The sequence below is a fragment of the Diorhabda sublineata genome, chromosome 3, assembly GCF_026230105.1.
Source record: "Diorhabda sublineata isolate icDioSubl1.1 chromosome 3, icDioSubl1.1, whole genome shotgun sequence".
Taxonomy (NCBI): Eukaryota; Metazoa; Arthropoda; class Insecta; order Coleoptera; family Chrysomelidae; genus Diorhabda; species Diorhabda sublineata.
In genome coordinates, this window is record NC_079476.1 from 26,706,648 (window position 1) to 26,723,684 (window position 17,037).

At 30.0% G+C, this 17,037-nt stretch overlaps 1 protein-coding gene across 4 annotated transcripts in view; it reads right to left on the reverse strand.

The window, feature by feature from the left end:
- LOC130441613 (uncharacterized) overlaps positions 1-17,037 on the reverse strand; it is a 184,339-nt gene that overhangs the window by 137,353 nt on the left and 29,949 nt on the right. The gene's annotated exons all lie outside the window — the stretch shown is intronic.

The following is a 17,037-nucleotide window of genomic DNA, read 5'->3' on the forward strand; positions in this document are numbered from 1 at the left end:
GGACTACAATAAAAAATGATTCTAGAAAGGTAAAACAGCATATAAAAAGTATTTAAGATCTGAAAACAGCATATAAGAAGTCCAGGAAGCAGGGACAACAAAAAAAATGATTCTAGAAAGTGAAAACAGTATATAAAAAGTCCAGGAAGCAAGGACGACAAAAAAAATTATTCTAGAAAGCGAAAACAGCACATAAAAAGTCCAGGAAGCAAGGACGACAAAAAAATTATTCTAGAAAGCGAAAACAGCACATAAAAAGTCCAGGAAGCAAGGACGACAAAAAAATGATTCTAGAAAGCGAAAACAGCATATAAAAAGTCCAGGAAGCAAGGACGACAAAAAAAATTATTCTAGAAAGCGAAAACAACATATAAAAAGTCCGGGAAGCAAGGACGACAAAAAAAATTATTCTAGAAAGCGAAAACAGCATATAAAAAGTCCGGGAAGCAAGGACGACAAAAAAAATTATTATAGAAAGCGAAAACAGCATATAAAAAGTCCGGGAAGCAAGGACGACAAAAAAAATGATTCTAGAAAGTGAAAACAGTATATAAAAAGTCCAGGAAGCAAGGACGACAAAAAAAATTATTCTAGAAAGCGAAAACAGCACATAAAAAGTCCAGGAAGCAAGGACGACAAAAAAAATTATTCTAGAAAGCGAAAACAGCACATAAAAAGTCCAGGAAGCAAGGACGACAAAAAAATGATTCTAGAAAGCGAAAACAGCATATAAAAAGTCCAGGAAGCAAGGACAACAAAAAAATGATTCTAGAAAGCGAAAACAGCATATAAAAAGTCCAGGAAGCAAGGACGACAAAAAAAATTATTCTAGAAAGCGAAAACAGCACATAAAAAGTCCAGGAAGCAAGGACGACAAAAAAAATTATTCTAGAAAGCGAAAACAGCACATAAAAAGTCCAGGAAGCAAGGACGACAAAAAAATGATTCTAGAAAGCGAAAACAGCATATAAAAAGTCCAGGAAGCAAGGACAACAAAAAAATGATTCTAGAAAGCGAAAACAGCATATAAAAAGTCCAGGAAGCAAGGACGACAAAAAAATTATTCTAGATAGCGAAAACAGCATATAAAAAGTCCGGGAAGCAAGGACGACAAAAAAATGATTTTAGAAAGTCAAAACAGCATATAAAAAGTGTCTAAAATCTGGAAACAGTATAAATTTAGAAAGCGAGAACATTACATGAAAAGCAAAAGTTGCATATAAAATATGAATTTATGAAGCGAATTCCTCATATAAAAAAAGTCTGGGTTTGGAAAACAGTATATAAAATGTCTGGGAAACAATGACATAAAAAATCATTTTATAAAGCGGGGAAAGTATATAAAATATGTCTAGAAAACGAGGACGTCAATGAAAAGTAACTAGGAAACAAGAACGGAATATAAAATGAGTTTAGCGGCTAAGTTCTAAAAACAACATATCAAATGTCCAGGAAGTAAGAAAGACACACAAAATGATTCTAGAAAGTAAGTTCGACATATAAAAAGTACCTAGGATCTAAAAACGGTATATAAAAATCCAGAAGGAATGGATGACGTATAAAATGGATGTGGGAAGCGAATCCTGCGCATAAAAAGTGTCATAAGTAGAAAGTCAAAAGTCAAAAATACCTACTTATATCAAAATTCTTCTAAAAACGGCGAAAAAAATTAATATCTTACGTTTATAAGTCATACTGTGATATAAAAACTTCCCATCTCTAATAAAAATAGTTGGCTTGACTTAAATACGGGTATAAGAAAAAAATTCAATGTCTCTAAGGCAAATTATAATCTGAATCTCGGATGAAAATAGAAGTATCTGAATTAAGAACACTTTCTTTTTGTCAAATCTAGACGAAAATGAGAGCTGACGATGTTTTTGACAAATGATTAACCGTCTTCTAGTAACAGATTTTAAAAATAATTAATTGAATTATTCGTACCGAAGCTAATTAATTGTGAAATCATCCGAATAACGAATATACTTATTTTTGATCGTTTTCGTATATTTTATATGAAATAATTTATGTCTAATTCGTTGACAGTAATCACGAATACAAACAATATATGTTTAACTTAACGAATCTAAGTAAAAGTAGGAAGTGTTGGTATAAAGACAAAACCGTTTTGACCCATTCGAACTTCTTATCATAATTAACTTGTTCCAATCAGCAAGTCGACTTCATCATAGGTTAAATTTCGTTCGTATCGTTTACGTAATTCCCATTTTAAAATTTTTTGTCAAATGTTAATAATGATGTGTTCAAACGATAGGCCAGTATGAAATAATCTAATAGCAAGGGGCCGAAAAGAACATATATTTATTCAAAAAATCACTCGAGATGAAATAATTGGGATATAGAGCTCAAATTTTAAAGAGAAGTTTTCAAAGGAATATTAAATGAGAAAAAAATAAAATATTTTGCTTACATTAAAGGTTTTGAAAATACGAGGTTTCAAAGTTTGTCAAGTTTTAATAAAAAACATATATTCATTCAAAGAATCACTGGAGTCGATCTAATTGAAATATTGAGCTCAAATTTTGAACAGATGTTTTCAAAAGATTATTGATTGAGAAAAAAAATCAGGATCTTGCTTAAATTAATGGTTTTGAAAATACGAGGTTCCAAAGTGTTCAAGTTTTAATGAAAAATATATATTTATTCAAAAAATCACTCGAGTCGAAATAATTGAAATATTGAGTTCAAATTCTGAAAAGATGTTTCTAAAATACCTTTAATTGAGAAAAAAATTCAGAATCCTGCTTACAGCAATGGTTTTGAAAATACGAGGTTTCAAAGTTTGTCAAGTTTTAATAAAAAACATATATTCATTCAAAGAATCACTGGAGTCGAACTAATTGAAATATTGAGCTCAAATTTTGAACAGATGTTTTCAAAAGATTATTGATTGAGAAAAAAAATCAGGATCTTGCTTAAATTAATGGTTTTGAAAATACGAGGTTCCAAAGTGTTCAAGTTTTAATGAAAAATATATATTTATTCAAAAAATCACTCGAGTCGAAATAATTGAAATATTGAGTTCAAATTCTGAAAAGATGTTTCTAAAATACCTTTAATTGAGAAAAAAATTCAGGATCCTGCTTACAGCAATGGTTTTGAAAATACGAGGTTTCAAAGTTTGTCAAGTTTTAATAAAAAACATATATTCTTTCAAAGAATCACTGGAGTCGAACTAATTGAAATATTGAGCTCAAATTTTGCACAGATGTTTTCAAAAGATTATTGATTGAGAAAAAAAATCAGGATCTTGCTTAAATTAATGGTTTTGAAAATACGAAGTTCCAAAGTGTTCAAGTTTTAATGAAAAATATATATTTATTCAAAAAATCACTCGAGTCGAAATAATTGAAATATTGAGTTCAAATTCTGAAAAGATGTTTCTAAAATACCTTTAATTGAGAAAAAAATTCAGGATCCTGCTTACAGCAATGGTTTTGAAAATACGAGGTTTCAAAGTTTGTCAAGTTTTAATAAAAAACATATATTCATTCAAAGAATCACTGGAGTCGAACTAATTGAAATATTGAGCTCAAATTTTGAACAGATGTTTTCAAAAGATTATTGATTGAGAAAAAAAATCAGGATCTTGCTTAAATTAATGGTTTTGAAAATACGAAGTTCCAAAGTGTTCAAGTTTTAATGAAAAATATATATTTATTCAAAAAATCACTCGAGTCGAAATAATTGAAATATTGAGTTCAAATTCTGAAAAGATGTTTCTAAAATACCTTTAATTGAGAAAAAAATTCAGGATCCTGCTTACAGCAATGGTTTTGAAAATACGAGGTTTCAAAGTTTGTCAAGTTTTAATAAAAAACATATATTCATTCAAAGAATCACTGGAGTCGAACTAATTGAAATATTGAGCTCAAATTTTGAACAGATGTTTTCAAAAGATTATTGATTGAGAAAAAAAAATCAGGATCTTGCTTAAATTAATGGTTTTGAAAATACGAAGTTCCAAAGTGTTCAAGTTTTAATGAAAAATATATATTTATTCAAAAAATCACTCGAGTCGAAATAATTGAAATATTGAGTTCAAATTCTGAAAAGATGTTTCTAAAATACCTTTAATTGAGAAAAAAATTCAGGATCCTGCTTACAGCAATGGTTTTGAAAATACGAGGTTTCAAAGTTTGTCAAGTTTTAATAAAAAACATATATTCATTCAAAGAATCACTGGAGTCGAACTAATTGAAATATTGAGCTCAAATTTTGAACAGATGTTTTCAAAAGATTATTGATTGAGAAAAAAATCAGGATCTTGCTTAAATTAATGGTTTTGAAAATACGAGGATCCAAAAGTGTTCAAGTTTTAATGAAAAATATATATTTATTCAAAAAATCACTCGAGTCGAAATAATTGAAATATTGAGTTCAAATTCTGAAAAGATGTTTCTAAAACACCTTTAATTGAGAAAAAAATTCAGGATCCTGCTTACAGCAATGGTTTTGAAAATACGAGGTTTCAAAGTTTGTCAAGTTTTAATAAAAAACATATATTCATTCAAAGAATCACTGGAGTCGAACTAATTGAAATATTGAGCTCAAATTTTGAACAGATGTTTTCAAAAGATTATTGATTGAGAAAAAAAATCAGGATCTTGCTTAAATTAATGGTTTTGAAAATACGAAGTTCCAAAGTGTTCAAGTTTTAATGAAAAATATATATTTATTCAAAAAATCACTCGAGTCGAAATAATTGAAATATTGAGTTCAAATTCTGAAAAGATGTTTCTAAAATACCTTTAATTGAGAAAAAAATTCAGGATCCTGCTTACAGCAATGGTTTTGAAAATACGAGGTTTCGAAGTTTGTCAAGTTTTAATAAAAAACATATATTCATTCAAAGAATCACTGGAGTCGAACTAATTGAAATATTGAGCTCAAATTTTGAACAGATGTTTTCAAAAGATTATTGATTGAGAAAAAAAATCAGGATCTTGCTTAAATTAATGGTTTTGAAAATACGAGGCTCCAAAAGTGTTCAAGTTTTAATGAAAAATATATATTTATTCAAAAAATCACTCGAGTCGAAATAATTGAAATATTGAGTTCAAATTCTGAAAAGATGTTTCTAAAACACCTTTAATTGAGAAAAAAATTCAGGATCCTGCTTACAGCAATGGTTTTGAAAATACAAGATTCCAAAGTTGTTCAAGTTTTAACGAAAAATATATATTCATTCAAAAATTCAATTGAGTCGAAATAATTGAAATATTTAGCTCAAATTTCGAAGAGATGTTTCCAGAAGACCTCTTAATGAGAATAAAAATCAGGATACTGCTAACTGTAACGGTTTTGAAAATACGAGTTGGTCAAGTTTTAATGAAAAACATATAATCAGTCAAAAACTCATTCGAGTCGAAATAATTGAAATATTGAGCTCAAATTTCGGAGAAATCTTCTCAGAGGATTCCCAAATGAAGAAAAGAACCAGAATGTTGCTTACTCTCATAGTTTTGGAAATACAATGCTTCTAAATTGTCCGAATTTTAATTAAGAACATATGTCCGCCTTAAAAATCTCTCTAGCTAAAATAGTTGAAATATTGATTAAAAACTGTATTCTTAAGGAACATTTATACCAGGAAAAAAATCAAAACGTTGTCTACTGAAATGGATTTTGAAATATAAGGCTTCAAAGTTGTTCAAGTTTTAATGTTCGTTTAAAAAAAAGTTTGGCGACTATAAAACAAACTAAAATGTATAGCCTTGTATATAATCATGTTCTACACTTTTCAAATTATAAATCACCAGAATATTCTTGCGAATACTTCAACTAAACTTTTGATGCGAGACTCTAGATCGTAAAAAGCGAAAATATTCCATAATCTTTGATTGTTGGTGAGATTTCTGACTCATTTTATGTTCTCGTTTATTTATCATTCAACGAGACTAACTGAATATTTATTTCTCTTTAATATTCTTATAACAATCTAAATAATCTATGAACGCATTGTTTCCTTGCAAATGAAACTCGCGATCGTGATGCTTATTACACAACCATTAAACAACGGTGGTCGTAATTTGTTAATAATTAAAAAGAAACATTACTTTATACTGACAGACGTTTAGTATGAATCATGTAATAGAAAAACTAGGTTATGTTCAATTAATTCAAATAAAATTAAATGATTTGAATACCGAGATTGAAAGTGAAGTGTTTTGGTCTCTGAAAAAGGTAATTTTATTGTAGAAACTCGCGTCAGATAGTGGAAAGGTGTAATGGTATTAATAATAGATCGAAATAAATATCTTCGATGGTATCGGAAAGAAATTAATAATTGTTTTACTGATTTTACGGTTTATTCTCAAAATATCCAACATCATTCAAGAAAATACTCATAAACGTAAAAAAAGTTAAAAAATAAAGTGAAAATATCATTGATGATGATAGTACAACTGGATTTGATTAAAGGGCACGTGAATTATGATAAAATAAAATTATGGATTTGTTTCAAATAGTTTTGAACAATTTATGTTTTTTAGACCAGTTTTCATGGAATTTGAATTGGAAAAATTGGATTTTTTCGAGGAATATTGTTTATTCAGTATGAATGAAATGAAAACAAGAGATTTTTTTCATATATAAATTTGTGAAACTCATTTTTGGTGAAAAATCAATATATTGTACTAACTTGTATTCAAATTTGATAACAACTTATTCGGGTCGATTAAAAAATAGCAATTTTTTTACTGTATAAATTTTGAAAATACACTTCTTGTCTAAATTGAAAAAATTCAATCAATTTTTATTGGAAATAAATAGACACAAAAAAATCGGTTTCATTTTTAGTTCAGAATAAGTGTTTCGAAGCTTTTGTGTCCAAATCCCATAAGAAAATAAGAAAAAACCCTTAACCATTTCATCTTTCTATTTTACTTCAATTTTTTTGGCAGACTAAATAAATTGGAAGTTAAATTTTATTGAAGAATTCAGTTTTTGTCGAAATTCAGACCAATTTTTGTTGAAAATAAATAAGGAAAAACCATTTGCATCCAATCAACATCCATTTTTGGCATTTGTTTCAAAAATAAATGAGAAAAGGCCATTTTCTTTCAGTGTAAGTTCAAAAAACCATTTTTTGTCCAAAACACCGATTATTAGGCCAATTTTTGTTCAAAATAAACAGCAAAAATTATTTGCTTTAAGTCCAAATCCATTTTTCGTCCAAAATGCAACAAGTGATCAATTTTGTTCCAAAATAAATGAGAAAAGGCCATTTTTTCAGTGTAACTTAGAAAAAAACATTTTTTATGCAAATCACAGATATTAGGCCAATTTTTGTACAAAATAAATAACAAAAAGGCATTTGCTCCAAGTCCAAATTCTTTTTTTGTTCAAAATGCAACAAGTGGATCAATTTTTTCTAAAAATAAATGTGAAGAGGCCATTTTCTTTCAGTGTAAGTTCGAAAAAACCATTTTTCATGCAAATCACAGATATTAGGCTAATTTTTACTCAAAATAAATAACAAAAAGTCATTTGCTCCCAGTCCAAATCCATTTTTCGTCCAAAAAGGAACAAGAGGATCAATTTTTGTCAAAATTAAATGAGAGGAGGTCATTTTTCTTTCAGTGTAAGTTCGAAAAATCCATTTTTTCCTCACTCCAGCATAAAAAAATCCATTTTATGTTCAAAGCACAAAATCAGACCAATTTTTCTTCAAAACAAATAACAAAAACCATTTGTCTTCCAGTCCAATTCCAATTTTTATCCAAAAAGCAAAAAGTGGATCAATTTTTGTCAAAAAAATGAAGAAACCTTAATCTGAAAAACTCATTTTCAGTTCGAATTTAATTCGGAAAAACTAATTTTGCTCCATAATAAATATATTGAAGCATTTTTGACCAATTTAAATAAGGAAAAGTTTTCACTACTCCCTTGGTTTGATAAAACCATATCTTGTCCAAATTAATTATCATTAAACACTTTCATCAAAACTAAATTAATTAAAACTAATTCTTGTCGAAACTAAATTCTAAAAATTAATTTTTTGTCAAAATTAAAATGTGAAAATTATTTATTCTGTTCCCTAAATTCCTAATTCAATTTTCAGTTAAAAATAAATGTAGAAGAGCCTTTCTTGTTCAAATTAAATATCGAAGCGAGATTTTTTGTTTGAACTTAATTTATAAAAGTCATCCTGTATCCGAAACTTGTAACATAACTAAAAATCAATAGATTAAGAGAATTTAAAACCAAATAAAATGAAAAAGAACCACATTTTTATGCAATTAAAAATTTTTCGAGCAGTTTATGTCCAAGCTCAAACACATACCACAATAAAATTCATCAGTTATTTTTGTATACTAATTAATATTTTCAATTGAATGTATCATAATCAGAAGATTCTGCAGTATGAACAAAATATAAAACTTTGTGTGCTTTAACTCAATTTACGAAGAGTTATTGATTCTTAAATAAATATTGTAAAAAAATATGAATAACACAATTTTAGTTAATTTTATTCGATTCAAAACATCAAGGATATCAATGATTCTTTCGTGACAGATCTCACTTCTCATTTTTCCAATTTATAAACCCAAAATAATCCATTTTTTGAGTTGCAGAACGTCTATTTCAATCGGTGGTAAATCTCCATTACCAACAATCATATTTGCCTACAAAAAAATTCCAAATAAAACGTGCGCATTCACAATATCACAACTCTACAGGGTGGTTCAATAAAAGGTTATCCCGTCTCTAGGATAGATAGAAAACTGAAAAATATTTAGGGTTTATTCGGTAAAAAAATTTCGTAAAGTCATTCGTATTCAAGATACAGGACGTTGAAGGAAAAGAATATTATTAATATTTTTTAAGATTTTGTAGCTGATACATCCAATATTTTTATGTTTAACACTCATAGAGGGCGCCAGCTACACGGTTTTTATCAAGTAGTATTGAACATTTACTAAGAAAAATTTCATGTAAATTTAAACATCATTTAATTTTATACACTTTTCGGAATATCATCAACCCAAATATTTTTCTATCTATCCTAGAGACGATATTTCTTTTATTTGAAACACCCTGTATATTTATACAACTAATATAACTGTTATTCAAATTAAACAAAAATTTCAGTGTTAAATAATTTCGCTAAGACGCTCTCGATATTTCAAAAACAAATATTTATTTTCCATCGCAGTAAACGATGGTTTCTAATGGTTTGTTCAATTTATGGTAATTCCATCGATATTTGTTCCTCTGGTGTTAATCGAGTTCAATGGTATCGGAGATGGGACACGTTATACTTTGTATAACCTTCCTGGTTATACAAAGTCGTTACAAAATAAGTGACACAATCTAACAAACTTCTTCTAGATATTAAATGATATTCGTGTCATGTTTTGAGATGGTTATCAATTGAGATCAATACACTTCTCCCTTCCGATTGAGGTACCTCCAAAACATGTGAGTTGAACGCATCAACCCGTTCTTCACGTATATCAAATAACAGTAGACGTCAATTGTCTTCAATGGAGTTTTTATTCGTGTTTTATAACAAATTTTCTTTAAACTATTAGGAATGTAGCATCTTGAATAGTCTTAGAAAGTTAAAATTAGAACCTAGATTATGGTTTTTAAAAGAATTCAATCATAACCTCAAACTTTCAACTCGAAACAGTTTAAATTGATATGGGATTAACAAAAGCGATGTTTTATTCGAATTTATCGTACACCCTCTATATCATGATACTTTCTACGATATAAATTGTACAATTTCAAACTTATTAAGTAATAAAATTTATAGAAAATGATAAAATAAAGTGTTGAACGGTGTTGATGTATCACGTACATCATTAATAATATTTTTTTCTCGTTTATCAGTTACCAATAATCTCGTTCAGAATGCAACTGTTTTGATAAACAACCGTACATAATATGATCATTATCTGTTTCACTTATGTATGTAATTTCAAAAGAAATATACCGTATGTTATACGAACCAATGCTAATAGACCAAGAAAAGTGTGTTTAATATTATTGATTCGTAGATTTTTTAATTGAAAAATTGGTGGTACATTAAGTGATTAATTGAATACAAATATGAACGTTTTAAAAGAAAGTTTCGAAATGGTAATTAATATGAAAGGAATTAAGTGAATTTTATAATAAATATTACAATAACTTCCTTGTAATATACAGGGTGTCCCACGACGAGTTAAAACTATGACAAAATACTAAAATCATGAAGTCGACTGTAACTTTGTTATTTTAAATAAACACCCTGTATATTAACACATTTTTGAAATTTACATTAAATTTTAGTAAACTTTTGTCTCATAATTTTTTTCGAAAAATGCGTAGTTTTTGAGTTATTAATTTTTTTGTAAAATATTTGACAGTTGCAGAGCCTTATTAATTATCTTTTTACAAGGAGACCCTTAATGATATGAAAATGATTTTTATTCGGTTACTTTTAGCAAGGTCAGATGTATTTGAATCTACGTTGAAAAATTTTTCAATCTATACAGGGTGTGTATAAAAAGTATTCAAAGTTTAACTTAATAAATATTAATTTTTTTATTTTTTTAAATAGAACCACTCGTTTTTTTCTATTCTAATGCATTCAGGGGTAAAAAATAAAGCAAATTCATATATTTCCCTATACCTAAATCTTACTATTATCCAGATATTGAATGATTTCTGTCATTTTTTGAAGATACACAACTAAATCAAATTGGGCAAAGCCTCGATTGAGATGGCATTCATTAATTTAAGATAATTATTTTTTATGATTTCAACGAACTTGTGGCACGTTCATTGAAGTGGATTTTTGCGTTTTGAAAATAGAAAGAAATGACAGCCAAATCTGGGGAATATGATGGTTGAGCCTTGATTCTCAAATTTTAGTTCTGTATTTTAACCTTTTTTTTATAATATAACATTGCCATCTATTGGAAACTTGATTTGACATAACTACAAACAAATTAGTTCTGGAAATATCAAGAATTTATATAAAAACTGTTAAATTGTTTTTATTTGAAACAAGAAACGTTACATATTTGTTAACATTCCCATTTGGAGAATCAGAGGTATTATTATTTTTTGTACGTGTTTTCTCGGTCTATGACTAGTATTTTGATGACAAAATCGATTGTAGTCTAAGTACCACACCTGAATACGTTCCGTTTTGTTACCAAGAATAAATATATCCAACGGAGTGAAATTTTTCACAATAATGATCTAAAGGAATGCTATATTATAACACTTTCTGTTTCCCTTACTTTACTTCAAATAGAATTCTAGAAATATTTTGTGAAAAATACGTTTTGAAGTAGACAATCGGATATGGCTTTATTGCTTATCAATTCGATGATTTGACTGTTCAAAAACTGATGTGTGTGGGCTCGCATTGTCGGAGTGGAAACGACGTTTGATTTCCCTGATCTTGTCGAACACATTTCCACATATTCAGAAAAAACCTGCAACCATTTGTTTTGGAGTGCTTCGTGCGCTAACTACTTTTTTTGGATTTGGCTCGTTGAGTATATTATCGTTTAGTTTCGGGTTCGTATGCTTAGATTCATAATTCTTCGTCTGTTACGATCTTATATAAGACGTCTTTTGAGCAATGGCAATTAGATTTGTTCAGCAATGGAAACGAGATTTTTTTGAGCGAATGTCAAATTATGCGGTATCCAACGCGAACAAATCGATGGCCTGAGAAAGGTTTCATCACCAAAAGTCGATACGATTTGATTGGCACATAATTTTTGATCAAGAAGAATGTTTCAAGTATCTATAAACTACTCAAATAGCACACGTATAATAACTCGTTTAGAGTACGTTCACCATTATACTTTATGATGTCAATGTCAGATTTGACATATTCACTTCAGTGTTGCAATATCACAAAACTTGAGTAGCAATCCTCACATGACAAATACGATGTTAGAATATGTTTTTGGAATAATATCTTGAACGTACGATTGGGACAACCTATATGTATCCAGCTTATAAAAGTGTGTCAATTATTTCGATTTAAGTACCACGCATAAACTATTGTTTTTAATTATCTATCCACCATCTTTGTTGTTTTGGTGTAAACTAAATGAGATATTAATCTTTCCACAGGTAGATACAAACACTTTCACACACACTGTGTTATTAAAACTTCATTTTAAATCTACTAAAAATGTGAAAAATTCATTTTAAATTACTACCATAACTAAAAAAATCTCCGCCATGTACTTATGAGTCAATCAACTCCCTTTGAGGGTGTTTTCTTTGATATCAGGCATTTTGGAGATTAAAAATTAACATGAAATCAAAATAATAAATCACAAATTGATCTACGACACTAATTTAAATTAGAATATTTCATCTTTTTCTGAGGCCGAATATCCTTCCCTGAGGTATTGTTACGTCGAGAAGATGGGACAAAACTTTTATAAAGCAGGCAATTTGATCTATTGTAATAAACTTTCTGTTTTGATGAATTTATTAACTTGCTCATTGGCACAACTAATTTGTATGCAATATTTATGCTTAACGGAAAAAAACTTCCTTGAATACTTTCACTTTTGCTTGGACTACACAAAACATAGTCCGAGCTATACAAATAATCCTTTAGTGTATATGGACATGACATATTCTTCACCAAAATCCAGCGGAGAAATGATTACAGATGGAATATTTTTAGATCTACAAATACAGTAACTGATCCTTCTAAGGCCCTCGATCTTGCCTTCAATCAACAGTTCATAGTTCATAGTTACATTGTTGGCGGCTAAGAAGCCGTTTAGCACATAAGCCTCCAGATAATCATATATCATGCAGCTGTGAGGCTTGTCCAAGTAGTAGAACACTCTAAGATGCACCAACGTCACTCCGGATCGTCTGTGATGTTCATGATGTATATATGGCGTCTTAGATAGCAATCAGTCACAAAATCCATCTAAGTGTACCAGGTGTCTCTATTCATCTCTACCAATCCCACCAACCAATACCAAGGTGGGTTCTGGATTCATCGCAGTCTGGCTAGTGAGTCCGTCTCATCGTCGTCTTTGTTGTACGAGTTACCGGGCACCAAAACGAGCTGGTTCTTGAAGCCATCACTCACCAGATTTTGTAAGAATTTCTTGTAATTAAGCGCTAGCTTAGAGCATATCTTTCCAGCTGTTACAGCTTGTATTCGCTTATTTTGGGGCGTCCTTTGCAGAAGCCTGCTCCGGCCAAGACATTCCTGTTGGAACCGTATGTGTAATTAACAGTTGCAGGATTTGATATAACTTTTCATGTTAAAAAAAAAATTTGTTGGTCGGTGTATTAGTTTTTTTATTATAATTGAAAGATGATTTTGGAATTGGTATGAAGATTTAATGAAAAAGTATTATAATATTAACAGAAAACGTCAAAATCAAATGACGGAAGTCTAAATAAAACTCGAGGCTAAGTAACAAAGACATTATTATTTAGTCTATGAATTGTGCCATTTTTCAATGCCTTCGTGACTAAAACCTCACTTTTACTAACAAACCTATAAAAAATAATTTACCGTTGGTTACAAAGAGATAATTGTAAATACGAGGCATCTAAATACGCAATTAAAAGTAGAAGGTATTCCATCACGTGACTAATACACCACCAACGATATTCATATGAATCAAATCAAAATTTCTCATGTCTCAGTTGATTATAAACAAGGTAAAGCAAGTTGGACAATATAGTAAACAAAGAAATACAAATAGTTTGTTATGCTGATGACGCAGATAATTTACAAAAGCTACTGCATAGGTTTGAACAAATAGCGACAGCTTCCGCAAATCTTTTGCAGTATATAGAAAAGCGAGAAGATTTGAACACGCAATATACGATCAGAGTGTAGACCAAGTGATGTTATTCAAATATTTAGAAGCGAAAACTAAAGAATTAATATCAGGATATCAGGATACTTGAAAGATGTAATTGGGCGGGATAAATATATGACTACCAGGAGCACAATCACAATATACAAGATCTGTTTGAGATCAGTAATGACATACGCGATAAAATCAGTGAAGACCATAACTAAGAATTACTGATCGCGGAAGGAATCAATAGCGGGACACACATTAAGAGAAATGATGAAATAAGGGAGATATTTGATAACCAGGATGTAGTGAGATGGGCGAGAAATCGACGAAACGAATAGAGAGAGATCACGTGGACTGAATATCAGATGACAGGTTGGTAATGATTTGAAAAGAAGAGAAACCAAATACATCTTGACCATCTACAAAATGGTATAGAGCTAATCTTCCTCATCCCAGCTGCAGCTAGGCAACCATTGATGCAAACATAGGATGTAGAGGGGGTTAATTGGTGAGTATTTATTAATAATTTTACACTGACCACCTTTAAATTAAAAGTTTTTATAAATTGCGAGACGAGCGCTGCGAGACGAGTCCAACAAGGTAGTATTTCAGCCGCGGCGTACACAACATTTTTTAGACGACGCACAAGATCAAAAACTTATATTTTTGATTTTTTTGCAGTGTACATTTTGTTTTGTTTCTTCAGGAAATTGATGAGTTTTGGATATTTGTTGATGTGAACATCTTGTTTTATTGCGAGAATACTTTTAATCATCGAGAATGTAGACCACGAAATAGAACTTTTCCAGATTTTAGATTTTTCTGAAAAATAAGCGAGCACTACGTTTTCCGTTGGGATTTTCGCCTTTTTCTGGTGACACCACTTCATAAAGAGCTCTTACTGTTTTTCGTACCTTGCACGAGATTTATCCGGCAACGAATTAATAACGGCTGCATTGCTTTAGATCTTCATTTAATTTTTTTCATCTTCATTCATTGTTATTCATTAATTTAGACAAAACTTCGGATAAAACAAATAATTTCAGAAAATTAAAAATTTAATGTTACGCAAAATCATCGAAGTGAAACTGTCAACTGTCAACATTGATGTGGCTACTCCAGAGCGTCCTGAAAGTGTTTTACAGTACGGAACTGTCACTTTCACTACATGGAACACTCAAAACGCAACTTTCGGTATGTAAATTAATACAGAACGAATAACTTTCGGATGGCGTCGTCTAAAATATTAGTTTCTGGTACTAGAGATATAATATATGATAGAGATGTTAGAGCGCCTGCGTACGACTTTTTTGCTAAAAAGTATATAAGTTTTGCCTACTTGTTATTGGGTTAAAAAAAGTTTTTTTTTCGCATCAAATCCCGGAACGCCTATAAAAGGTTGTTGCTGATACGCGTATCTTGAATTTCAACGATATCAAAAGCGCCGACATTATCATTATTTCTAATAAACAATGATCCTTTTAATTCAATAAGACTGTATTTATTACTATACAGGTAGTTCACAATAGCATAACCATATTGTGTCACCAAATAAAGCTATCTTAGATTTTAACGAGTTCATCTGTACATACTTTAGAAACCACCATCTTGAACAAATAATTCTAATAAGTCCATTCAATTTTTTTTGAATTGATGAAAATTATAACGACATTGAATATACAGAGTGTTCATTTTTCACTTGTGCACTACATTTAGATCTGTAATCATTCTAATCAAATTGAATTATGTAATCAACAGCTGGTGCATCATGGACTGTTGTACGTCCTCAACAAGAGGATCAAACAGATTGTAAGAGGATTAAAAACATGAGTAAGAGGTCGAAGTATCTAAAAAAAATCACTGGTGCAAAAAACCAGCATCTTGCTTTGCATAAACACAGAATATACCAGTTGAGGATTTATTTTTTATGTCATTAATTGCACTGGAAAGCTCTGTTGAAACTGAATTTGACGATGAAGACCAAGTTCCAATACGAAAATTGAATGTTAGATTTTTATCCAAAAGAAAGATGAATTGTTAACGAGTTTTTTCGGAATAGTTCGAATCGGAATCATATGAATCCCATGATTAAAAAACCAATTACAAAACTTGTAGGAAATAATTAACAATTTAAATTTGGGGAATTCAATTCCTCTCTGTATAATTTCTGATCGGCTCGTTTAAATAAATATCTTTACGATCTATTAACTCCGTTGTCGTCGATTTCCTTCAGCTATAACTCGAATTTAAAATTGGTTACGGCCCTTTGGCCACGAATTTAATATAGTTGATGATATTAAGAAGTAGTGAAAGTGGACTCGTGCTGTTGACAACGTTTACCGAACTTCCTGGCTTCCAATGAACTGTGACCTATACACCATTTATAAGAAATAGGAAAAGCACGAGTAAGCTACAAAAATCCTTGAAGAGAAGTAAGGACGATTGTATTTAGCGTGAATCTATGAATAAAATCGTTTCTTATTTAGTGTACTTCATAATATCAACAGGTTTAATTGAATAAATCGAAAAACTTACCACGAAATTGAAAATTGAGAAAATAAGGATTTTGTTGGTGAACAATGGAAATGTTTTACGAAACTAACATGAATTAAGACATCTGAAATTGAATTATACAAGAAAAATCTATATTAAATACATTATATTCTAATCCAGGAAGGACTTTTAAAGAAATAGTCTTTGTCTGGTCTGTTACGAGTCGTAGAGAACATTCTGAATCATGAAAATTACTGAAGCAATTCGAGAATGCCTCTCCAAGACTCAAGTGTGTGAATGAATCCAAAAAGGTCGGGAAGTGGTTGTAAACAGAACCTCAGCCTAGTATGGAAGTATGCAGTGACCAATGGGGCATTAGTCTAGGTAATATGGTACAAATAATTGATGAACGTCTCTGTTACCCAAAAATTTGAACCAGATGAGTACCAAGACCTCTGAATTTCAAACACTAATTCAATCGCTGGCAAGTTTGTGCGCGTTTCTTGCAGCGGTATGAAAAAGAAGTAAATAATTTATTACCACGAAGATTTATCACTCGTTAGCTTCAGGTAAACTATTATATTATGTAGAGTGAACGCACGTCTATGGAATTGATGAATAAAGATGAAAACTCGCCAGTTGAAGCGAAGGTTACATATCAGTAAGAAAGATGTTGTGTACCGTGTTTTGGGAGATGAAAGAAGTTGAT